The following is an 11666-nucleotide window of genomic DNA, read 5'->3' on the forward strand; positions in this document are numbered from 1 at the left end:
AGGTTACCCAGCCACCCACAACAGGGGTCCAAGGATAACTGGTACCTCCCAGTCCTTACAACCAAAAACATTGGGTGCCTATGGTCTGTCTGCAGAACCCACCTATCTGTATGCTCTAGGGAACAGGGACATGCTTTCCTCAGAGACACATGGGGGATGATTCTCAGCCCCCTGCCTTGTTCAGAGTGTGATCCCCTGCGGTAACCAGATACCATTACCTACACCAATCACCCCTGTCCCTCTAAGACTGTAGGACAGAGCCTGTACCACACACTTGATGATCAGCTACCTGGACACCTGAGCTGAATTCATACAAGAAAAGTGAATGGACTCCTAGACTGATATACCTGAGAACAGCTCTAGCCACTGGGGAAAGGATGTCAGAGCTCCAAAGGCAAAAATCATCAAATTAGCTCACTCAACCAACCCATTTGGGCATATCAAAACAAAACAAAGGCCATCTTGTGGGAAGAGCTGAAGCAGGCACTCTTGGCTCAGCGCGGCCCACAGCAATCTGTGGAGGAACGCACCGCCCAGCCACCATCATGCCTGGGCACTTACAGGAAGGCTTCGGCTGCGTGGTCACCAACCGATTCGACCAGTTATTTGACGACTAATTGGATCCCTTCGAGGTGTGGAAGGCAGCAGACAACAAGAAAAAAGAAGCCGGCGGGGGTGGTGTTGGGGGCCCTGGGGTCAAGAGCACAGCTCAGGCCGCAGCCCAGACGAACTCCAATGTGGCAGGCAAACAACTGCATAAAGAGTCCCAGAAAGACCGCAAGAACCCACTGCCTCCCAGTGCTGGCGTGGTTGACAAGAAAGAGGAGATGCAGCCACCCATGGCACTTAAGAAAGAAGGAATTAGACGTGTTGGAAGAAGACCTGATCAGGAACTTCAGGGTGAAGGGAAAATAATGGATAGAAGACCAGAAAGGCAACTACCTCGGAAAAGACGATTTGAAAAACCACTTGAAGAAAAGGGTGAAGGAGGAGAATTTTCAGTTGATAGACCAATCATTGACCGGCCTATTTGGGGCCATGGTGGTCTTGGAAGAGGTTGAGGAGTCCGTGGACATGGAATGGGCCAAGGATGGATTTGATTCTCGTGGCAAATGTGAATTTGATAGGCATAGTGGAAGTGATAGATCTGGCCTGAAACACGAAGACAAGTGGGGAGGTAGCAGATCTCACAACTGGGGGACTGTCAAATATGAATTAACTGACTTGGATCAATCAAATGTGACTGAGGAAACACCTGAAGGTGAAGAACATCCAGTGGCAGACACTGAGAATGAGGAGAACGAAGTTGAAGAGGTAAAGGAAGAGGGTCCAAAAGAGATGACATTGGATGAGTGGAAGGCTATTCAAAATGAGGATCGGGCAAAAGTAGAATTTAATATCTGAAAACCAGATGAAGGTGCCAATGGGCAGTGGAAGAAGGGATTTGTTCTTCACAAGTCAAAGAGCGAAGAAGCTCATGCTGAAGATTCGGTCATGGATCATCATTTCCAGAAGCCAGCAAATGATATAACGTCCCAGCTGGAGATCAACCTTGGAGAACTTGGCCGTCCAGGACGTGGTGACAGGGGAGGAAGGGGTGGACGTGGGTGTGGTGGACATCCCAATCGTGGCAGCAGGACTGACAAGTCAAGTGCTTCTGCCCCTGATGTAGACGACCCAGAGGCATTCCCAGCTCTGGCCTAACTGGATGCCATAAGACAACCCTGCTTAAAGATCCCAAACAACTAAGAAATTAAAAAAAAAAAGACTCATTCATACCATTCACACCTAAAGACTGAATTTTATCTGTTTTGAAAATGAACTTCTCTTGCTACACAGAAGTAACAAATATGGTAGTCAGTTTTGTATTTAGAAATGTATTGGTAACAGGGATGTTTTCATAATTTTCAGAGATTATGCATTCTTCATGAATACTTTTGTATTGCTGCTTGCAAATAAGCATTTCCAAACTTGAAATATAGGTGTGAACAGTGTGTACCAGTTTAAAACTTTCACTTCATTTGTGTTTTTTAATTAAGGATTTAGATGTTCCCTCAATTACAAAGTGATTTTAAATATTAGACATAATATTGGTTTTAATACCTGCTTTGTGTTTTCACACATGGTCAGCTGAGACATGTAAACTTGATATGTCAAATTTTATGCTGTGTGGAATACTAACTACTTTATGTATTTTAATTTAGTTTTAATATTTTCATTTTTTGGGAAAAATCTTTTTTTCAATTCTCATGATAGCTGTTATATATGCTAAATCTTTATATACAGCAATATCAGTACTTGAACAAATTCAAAGCACATTGGTTTATTAACCCTTGCTGCTGCAGTGATGCATGGTTCATTAGGTTCAAATTATACTTGTTCACGATTTTAACTATATGACTTTTCCATTTAAAAAAGCAAATTAGATACATTATAGGTGAAAGTTGTTTAAGCTTATTGTTGATAGACAAATCCTGTCGAGTGAAGTAGTTACATGGGTATGGATTTTTCCCCCCTCCAACAGAGTAGTGGAACAGTTTGATTTGGCTAATGCATAATATTTAAAGTATGTAAAATAAGTGTCTGGCCCTTCAGTATGATTTGTATATTTGAAAGGTCCCAAAATCAAAATTGTACTTCTTTAAACAACTCTTTAACCCTTCCTTGTTCTGAAGAAACCAAAGGGCACTGGCTAGTACGGTGAGAGGGGGAGGATTTTAATTTTTGGAATTTGGAAAGCAGGCAGCTTTACATTATAAGGTTGGAACAGCAGCACTATCTGTGAAATACAAACAAAAATCTTAAAAAAAAGCAAGAAGCTACAACACAGTAAGCAAACATAAAAAACTAATACAATAACTTGTACATGGCTCAGAGACAACAGTCAATATCAAGTCACATAAAGAAACAGACCATGATCGCCTCAGCAAGCTCTCAAAACAAAGAGTCAAGGGATCTTCTAGGTGAAAGTGCATTCCTGGAATTATCAGACGCAGAATACAAGAAATTAATATACAGAACCCTTCAAGACATCAGGAAGGAAATGAGGTAATATGCAGAACAAGCCAAGGAACACACAGATAAAGCAATTGAAAAAATTAAAAAGATAATTCAGAAACATAGTGAAAAATTTAAAAAGCTGGAAAAATCCATAGGCAGACAGCAATCAGAAATCTGGAAGCTTAACAATAAAACTACAGAAGTAAATGCAATAGAAAGTCAGAGGAGCAGAACTGAACAACTGGAAGGCAGAATTCCTGAACTTGAAGATAAAACACTTGGCACTAATATATTTGAAGAAAAATCAGATAAAATAATTTAAAAAAATGAAGAAAACTTAAGAATCATGTGGGACTCTATCAAGAGAAATAACCTGTGAGTGATTAGAGTACCAGACCAGGGAGGGATAACAGAAAATACAGAGAGAATTGTTGAAGATTTGTTGGCAGAAAACTTCCCTGATATCGTGAAAGATGAAAAGATATCTATCAAAGATGCTGGTCGAACTCCACATAAAGTAGATGTTAAAGTCACCAAGACATATTATAATCAAATTAGCCAAAACCAAAGATAAAGAGAGAATTATAAGAGCAGCTAGGGATAAATGAAAAGTCACCTACAAAGGAGAGCCAAAAAGAATAAGCTCGGACTACTCAGCAAAACCATGCAGGCAAGAAGGCAATGGGAATCCTCACGAGAGCATTAAAACAACAACAACAAAAACGTTGCTGTTGCGTCCAACCTACAGCGACCCTGTAGGACAGAGTAGAACTGCCCCATGAGCTTTCCAAAGAGTGACTGGTGGGTTGGAACTGCCAACCTTTTGGTTAGCAGCCTAGTTCTTAACCACTGTGCCACCAGGGCTGCCACAGAAGCATAGTCATCAATAATATTTTAAAACTGTAATTCTTAGTTTGTGTCATTTTCAATGGAGGTAATTGTTGTGTTTGTTGATTTTGATGACCTCAAAGAATTTTAAATTTCAGCTTTCTGAACCATCTTTCATAGGATCCATTGGGATCATTAATGTTTAAAAAAAATTACCAAGGCTCATTCCAAGTTGGGATAATATTGTACTAAGCACAATTCATGAGTCAGATGTAGGTGGACAAAGAACATTAATGTATTTTTTAGTACCAACAGTTGATATTTTACACAGCTTAAAACTGTGTAAGATGAAACTTCTACAAGATATAATTTGCTAGAATATTTAAAAAAAAAAAACTTTTTAAGAGCCAATCAAATGACTGCAATTTGGATGTTTTCATTGAAAATACATTTTTTCTATTAAAAAGTCAAGATTTGAAAACTGAGTTTTTTTTATATCTTCACTTCAAAGGTGAAATCAGGATGTCTATAATGTCCTGTTTAAAATATATCTATTCCCATAATAATTGATAGTTGGATCCAGTGAGTCATACATGTCCCATTCCATTACTTCTCTTTATTTTGAAATTCAGAAATGTACTCATATGTCTTGTGAAAGTTTTACATTCACCGAACATGCTTTCAAAGTTACTTTTTCTCATTTGCTGTAAGCAAGGGGCTAGGCCTTCTCATAGGCCTGGAGCTTGATATACACTCTGGATTTCTTATTGGACCGCTTTATTGACTCTTTCCACTTGGTTTAAAATATCATCCCACATTCAGGAGTTGCATAAAAGGTTGTAATTTATTTGCACAAATATGCTTTTCATTTTGAGCAGAGGCACTTTCTCCCTTTGGTATTTTATGTATATTTTATTGGGATAATATGTGAATTTGTATGGGCATTGCCCTGATCACCATACATCTGAGCTTGACATCCCTTGAATATCCTTATATGTTTATAATGCAGTTTTTAGAATAAACATGAGAATATCCTATCTGCTCATTTAATTCAAAAGAAGGTGATGTATCATTGTTCTATATTTTAAGGAAAGCCTGGTGGCTTAGTAGTTAAGAGCTGCAGCTGCTAACCAAAGTGTCAGTAGTTCAAATCCACCAGGCACTCCTTGGAAACCCTGTGGGGCAGTTCTGCTCTGTGCTGTATTTTAAAAGGTTGTTGTTTGTGTTTTTTTGTTGTTATTTGCCATGGAGTCCATTCCGACTCACAGCAACTTTATATGACATAATGAAGTCCATCGTTGTGGCTGTTGTGTCAGTCCATCTCATTGGGGGTTTCCCTTGTTTTTGTGGCCTCTTTATGTTACCAAACACAATGTCCTTCTCTAGCGAGTGGTCTTTCCTGATGACACGTCAAAATAAGGAAAACAAAGTAGGTCTTGACATCTTCATTTCTAAGGAGCCTCCTGCTTGTATTTCTTCTAAGACTGACTTGTTTGTTCTTCTGGCACTCCACAGTATATTCAATATTTTTTGCCAACACCACAATTTAAATGCATCAGTTCTTCTTCTGCCTTTCTTTTTCATTGTCCAAGTTTCCCATGTATATGAGGTGTTTGAAAAGACCATGGCTTAGGCCAGGGGCATCTTAGTCATCAAAGTAACTTTTCAGTGTTTAAAACTTTAAAGAGGTCGTGTACAGCAGATTTACCCAATGCAATACATTTTTTGATTTCTTGACTTTTCCTTGCATGGATATTGATTGTTGATCCAAGTAGGGTAAAATCCTTGACAACTTCAGTTTCTTTGCCATTTATCATGACATTGTTTATTGGTCCAGGTGTGAGTATTTTTCTCTTCTTCACATTTAGGCGTAAAAGGCTCTGTCTTTAACTTCATCAGCAAGGGCTTCAAGTCGTCTTCATTTTCTGCAAGCAAGGTTGTGTCAATTGAGTTTGTTAATGAGTATTCCTCCCATCCTGATGCTGTCTTCTGCATATAGTCCAGCTTCTAAGATTACTTGTTTAGTGTGCAGATTGTATAAGTAAAGTAAAAGAATACAACACTGCCGTACACGTTTTGCAGTTTATTCTGTTGGAACAATCACCTCTTGATCTGTGTAGAGGGTAGACATGAGCGCAGTATAGTCTTCTGGAAGTCCCATTAGTTGTAATGTTACTCCTGTCTGGAATATGCTTTCTTTATTAACTGGGCGTTTCCTCTGTTGATCCTCTAGGACAGTCCACTTGCCTTTCCTTACATTTACACACACAGGTAAGATTGACACACAAAATTAATCATCACAACACCTATGAAAATTAAGAACTGTTCCTGTGGCCTCCCTTGACCCATTCATCCACCAGGCTTCATAGGACCCCCCCACTCCACCCCCACTCTAAGGGCTCCTAACAGGGTTCGAGCCCCAACCTCGGGCCCAGAGGCTCTTCTCAAAGCCACCCTACCCTGGCCACTCTCAGCGCCTTGGGCAGAGCATGAATTTGGACCCAGGAAGGACTCCCTGTTGTGACAGCTTCAGAGGAGCAGGGCATGTGTGAGCTTTAGCCGTATTTGCCTGCAGTGCCTCTGTTGGGAGTGCCAGGTCTATCTGTCTGTCCTGTGGAGCCAAAGGACTGTGCGTGTGTGTGTCTGTGTGCAGGTGTGTAATCAGTGTGGCTGTGTCTGTCTGAGTTTCTGAGTCTATGAGTATATTGATTGTGTGTTTTGTTTTCCCCTGTGTGGCTGTTGTGTGTATCTCTGTGCCCTTCTCTGTATGTGTGTGTGTGTGTTTGTGCATCTGTCAGTGAAAGGGTGTGTGTCAGTTGTGGAAATCCATGTAATCCATGTGCCTCTGTGGCTGTGGTGTGTGTGGGAATGTGTGTCCCTGTTGGAGTATCTGTATTCTGGATCCATGTGTGTGTGACTTTGCAACTTTGCGTGTTCCTGAGTGTGGATCTGTGTGTGCATGTGCCCATCATGTGACAGTTTGTCCTGGGTGGACGTCTGGGGTGGCCCTGAGTGTGTGTCTGTGTGAGCCTCTCCATGAGCCCGCACCCTTTGCCCAGGTGTGTCTGGGTGGTCCTTGTCTGCACGTCTCCATGCTCGTTGTGTGTGTACACTTCTCACTGAGTGTGTTTGTGTGAGCGTGTGTACCCCAGGAACACACAGATACAGAGGAGACTTGCTCGAGAGCCACCCTAGGGATGGGTGAGAGGAGACACTATGTCCATCCTCCTCCCTCAGGTGGGGCTGGACCCTTCTGCCCCTGCTCCTCTCAGCCTCTGCTGTCCTCCTGGTGGTCCCACCTCAGCCTCAAGGATGGAGGCAGTGAAGGGTCAGTTCACGTGGCCCCCAGCCAGGGGGCAACTGCAGAGGGCTAGAGTGAGTGGGAGGGCTAGAGAGGGTCCTGGGTTCCAGGGGAGGGTCTTGGGGAGTCCTGGGTCCCTGGGAGGGGTGATTGAGTGGGTGTCCCTTGGGAGGGCTGGGTTCTGAGGGCTCTGTGTCCCTGGAGTTGGGCAAGTAGCTGGACATTGGTGGGAGTTTTGGGGGAGTCCTGGATTCCTGGGCATAGGTTGAGTTGGGGAATTTGTAGGGAAATTCAAGGGGGAAGGCTTCTGGGGCTCTGGTTAGGGGTGAGTGGGCAGCACACCTGGGGAGGACTTGGGTCCCCAGAGAGCCCTGGTTCCTGAGTCACCATGGTAGCCAGGAGCTGTGGTGGTAGCATCAACAGCAGCGTTACTGTCAGGCACAAAGTGACAGACCCACTGGATGGTGGCAGGTGCTGGACTGTCTAGCCAGCAAGTGCAGCCACCAAGGGAGGGCCGAGCCCCCAGAAGCCCTTCCTGGGCCACTCCTGGGTTCACCCTCCTGTGGAGCCACGAGGAGCCCAAAGGGCTGAAGCCTAGGGCCACCTGAAATTTCCCTCCCAACCTCAGTGTCCCTGACCATGGGAATGGGTACACTGGGCCACCTGATGGTGCTGAATTGAGGAGGGAGAACTCTTCTCTCAGATTGGGGATTGGGGAGGATGGCAGAAGAAGTCGTGAGAAGACTTAGCACAGGCCCAGGCACGGAACAAGCTCGCAAAACAGAGGCACTGTAGACGTTGATGGTGGCATTTTATTACCCCTCAACCCCAGTCCCAGCACTCACCTGTCCAATCCCAAAGGGATAGAGCAGGGAAGGAGGGGTAGTGACTGAATTTAACTTTAAAGAAGAAAAATGTAGGAATCTAGGCACTCCTGATCCCCTTTGAAATCAACTCTCTTAACACAACTCCCCCCACCGTATTGGGGAAACTGAGGCTGCTGGGGGTGTGTCCAAGTTCACTCAGTGGGCCTGAGTTGACTTGTTGACTATATCCACCCAAACTCATTTTTCCGAGGTTCACTCTGTTTGATCTTGCCAGCAATGGTTTTGGGCAGCTCTGGGATAAACTCCACCTGGACGAGGAAGAACCATATCCAATCTGACTCAGTCCTGCTATCATTTCCTTCCATTTCCCACTCCCTTCCTTGTCACCTGCACAGACTCCAGAGAGGGTAACACCATGTAGGGGTCTCCATGGGGCTCACTAGGTATCTCAGGTCCTCCTCCTGACTTCGGGAGGGTGGATGTAGCCACAAGACTTGCTTTGGCCAGTGAACTGTGACGTGTGTCACGTCTAGGCAAAAGAGCTCAGAATCCTTCAGATGGAAGGCTGACCACCCTGTCTTCCCACCAGAATAGTACGTGACAGGTGTCTACATGGTAGCCGTGCTTTATCCAGGTCCCAGGGTGACAGAACATGGAGCAGAGTTCCCAAGAGACCCATGATAAAAAACTTTCTTTGCTATCAGCCACTAAGACTCTAGAGCTGTTTGTTATTGTCTTAGGCTGGGTTCTATAGAGAAGAAAAACCCGTAAACCTTATATATGTATATGTATATATAAACCAAACCAAAACCAAACCCAGTGCCTTCGAGTTGAGTCCTACTCATAGCGACCCTACAGAACAGAGTAGAACTGCCGTATAGAGTTTCCAAGGGACACTTGGTGGATTCAAACTGCCAACCCTTTGGTTAGCAGCTGTAGCACTTAACCACTATGCCAGGAGGGTTTCCATATATATATATATATATGTATATATATATATATATGCATATATATATACACACATGTATATATATAGAGAGAGAGATTTATATCAAGGAAATGGCTCGCACGGTTGTAGAGGCAGGAATGTCCCAAGTCCGTAGTCAGAATGGAGGCTTCTCCTGATTGACGCAGCTGCAGGGGCAGGCAAATTCAAGATCATCAGGTTGGAGTATAGGGCTGTTGTTCACAGATGGTGAAGATTGATGAATCCCAAGATCGGCAGGCAAGACCACAGGTAAACAGCTAGCTCAAGCCCTGAGAACTGGAGGTCAGATGAACAGGAGTCAGCTGGAGGATCCAGAACTGGCAAAAGGCCCTGAGCTGTGTCAGAATGTCCCCCCACACTCGATGGAGACCACACACCCAAGGAAACTTCCTTTGAACTGACTGGCTACTCACAGCAGATCCCATTATTGAGGTGATCACACATCAGATCTCAACAGGGAAGTGATCACAACATCATGTGACTGCCAAAACCCTGAGAATCATGCCCCAGCCAAGTTGACACACAATCTTAACCATCACGGTTACCATAGTATGACGTAGCCCACCTAGCATCATTTTTTCTATTTTCTGTGAGGCAGCATTGTTATTGCTGTGAGCTGCCACTGAGTCAGTTTTGATGCATGACGACCCCAAGGACAACAGAATGAAATGTTGCCTGGTCCTGTGCCATCTCCATGATCATTGTTATGCTCAAGCCCATTGTTTTGGCCACAATGTATTTTGAGCACATTCCAACTGAGAAGGCTCATGTTTCAACTCTATACCAGAAAATCCTCTGTTGTGATCCATAGGATTTCCATTAGCTAAGTTTTGGAAGTAGATTGCCAGGCCTTTGTTGCTGTTTTGTCTTAGTCTGGAAACTCCACTGAAACCTGTCCACCATGGGTGGTCCTGCTGATACTTGCAATACTTATCTGCCTGTTGGTCTTACTGGTGTTGTATGATGTGAAAGCTATGAGGCAACATAGCCTAAAATGAAAAGCATTGCTTCTCCTATGAAACAGGGTCCTCACCTACCCACATCATGGTCCTAAGGACTGGTAGCTCCACTCAGGTCACCCAGCCACCCGTGAGAGGGGTCCAAAGATAACTGGTACCTCCCAGTCCTTACAACCAAAAACTTTGGGTGCCCATGGTCCCTCTGCAGAACCCACCCACCAGCACACTCTAGGGAACAGAGCCGTGTTTTCCTCAGAGACACATGGGGGTTGGTTCTCAGCCCCCTGCCTTGTTCAGAGCGTGACCCCCTGCTCCAATCAGATACCAGTATATACGCCAATCACCCCTGCCCCTCTAAGAATGTAGGACCTGGAAATGGTGCCTGAGGGCTCCCTGCGATTGAGGTCCAGTGACTCTTCTCCACTTCTGAATGGCCTGTTCCTCTCCCGCCCCTCAGTTCATTGTCTAGGCTTGCCTTTGATGCTCAGGGCTCCCAGCTTGTCACAAATGTACTCATTTCACTTGTTTTTCTGGGTCTTTGTCGTAAAGAGGGCTCCATGGAAGCGTCTGTCTGTTCTGCCCTCTTGGCTCTACCTCCCTTAGTAACATTCTTCAATTCAAAAGGCTGCACCTTGAGAACCAGCTCCAAGTGGCCACCCTGGCTCTCGCAAATTCTGACCTCGGAACTTCCCTCCTCTGGAGGGGTGCACAATCATTAGCCCACCGCTGTACCTGCAGCCCATTCTGGAGCAAAAGTTCCATCTACCAGTACATGCAACCCAAGATGACTCGACAAACTCCCAAACTGTGACAGGGGAGGGGAATTCCAAGAATGGGCAGGCTAAAGGGACTGAGGTATAAGATTTGGAACTAGTCTCCCCCTTAAAGATCCCCAAGTTAGAAAAAGAAGAAGAAAGTGGGAGGCCACACTCTACCTGATTTCAGAACCTATTATACAGCCACAGTAGTCAAAACAGCCTGGTACTGGTACAACAACAGACACACAGACCAGTGGAACAGAATTGAGAACCCAGATATTAATCCATCCACGTATGAGCAGCTGATATTTGACAAAGGCCCAGTGTCAGTTAATTGGGGAAAAGATAGCCTTTTTAACAAATGGTGCTGGCATAACTGGATATCCATTTGCAAAAAAATGAAACAGGACCCATACCTCACACCATGCACAAAGACTAACTCCAAGTGGATCAAAGACCTAAACATAAAGACTAAAACGATAAAGATCATGGAAGAAAAAAATAGGGACAACCTTAGGAGCCCTAATACAAGGCATAAACAGAATAAAAAACATTAGCAAAAATGACAAAGAGAAACCAGATAACTGGGAGCTCCTAAAAATCAAACACATAGTATGCTCATCTAAAGACTTCACCAAAAGAGTAAAAAGACCACCTACAGACTGGGAAAGAATTTTCAGCTATGACATCTCCGACCAGCACCTGATCTCTAAAATCTATACGATTCTATTAAAACTCAACCACAAAAAGACAAACAACCCAATCAAGAAGTGGGCAAAGGATATGAACAGACACTTCACTAAAGAAGATATTCAGGCAGCCAACAGATACATGAGAAAATGCTCTCTATCATTAGCCATTAGAGAAATGCAAATTAAAACTGTGATGAGATTCCATCTCACTCCAACAAGGCTGGCATGAATCCAAAAAACACAAAACAATAAATGTTAGAGAGGCTGCGGAGAGATTGGAACTCTTATACACTGCTGGTGGGAATGTAAAATG

At 44.0% G+C, this 11666-nt stretch overlaps 1 pseudogene; it reads left to right on the top strand.

Moving 5' to 3' along the window:
• Positions 1-500: 500 nt before the first annotated feature.
• LOC126086659 (plasminogen activator inhibitor 1 RNA-binding protein-like) lies at positions 501-2002 on the top strand (annotated as a pseudogene).
• Positions 2003-11666: the final 9664 nt, after the last annotated feature.

Source organism: Elephas maximus, chromosome 12 (genome assembly GCF_024166365.1).
Source record: "Elephas maximus indicus isolate mEleMax1 chromosome 12, mEleMax1 primary haplotype, whole genome shotgun sequence".
In the NCBI taxonomy this organism is placed as follows: Eukaryota; Metazoa; Chordata; class Mammalia; order Proboscidea; family Elephantidae; genus Elephas; species Elephas maximus.